Genomic DNA, 416 nt, shown 5'->3' with positions numbered 1-416 from the left:
CCGCCACTAAACGCCACTATCCTAGGTTAGACACGCTCGCGACACTCTCCCTCCTCCTCCTCCCCCTCGCCATTCCCCTCTGCCATTCCACTCCTAGCCCGCGCCTCTTCCTTCTCTTTCGTACCAACAGTACTCTCTCTCTCTCTCTTTCTCTCTCTCTCTCTCTCTCTGTCCGGCTCTCGCCCCCTTCGTCCGTCTCGCTCTCGCTTCATCGATCTTGCGTCTTTGTCCGACTCTATGGATCTATGTACATAGAGTACGGGGGGTACACACGCCGTGTGGATTCGGAGCGGTTGGCTGGTGGGGGTTCGTAAGGCCATAGCCACGGCCACCGAGTCGCACACTCTCGCAAACCCAGCAGGCGCATGCACGCACGTATACACACGTTGCGAACAGCACACATTGCCGGAGCGACC

At 58.7% G+C, this 416-nt stretch overlaps 1 protein-coding gene across 1 annotated transcript in view; it reads right to left on the bottom strand.

Moving 5' to 3' along the window:
* Window positions 1-416, bottom strand: part of LOC100748014 (ecdysone-induced protein 74EF) — a 152379-nt gene that overhangs the window by 140577 nt on the left and 11386 nt on the right. The window lies entirely within an intron of this gene.

This window comes from Bombus impatiens, unplaced genomic scaffold (assembly GCF_000188095.3).
Source record: "Bombus impatiens unplaced genomic scaffold, BIMP_2.2 scf_0478, whole genome shotgun sequence".
NCBI classification, from domain to species: domain Eukaryota; kingdom Metazoa; phylum Arthropoda; class Insecta; order Hymenoptera; family Apidae; genus Bombus; species Bombus impatiens.
This window is presented reverse-complemented; position numbering and strand designations above follow the sequence as displayed.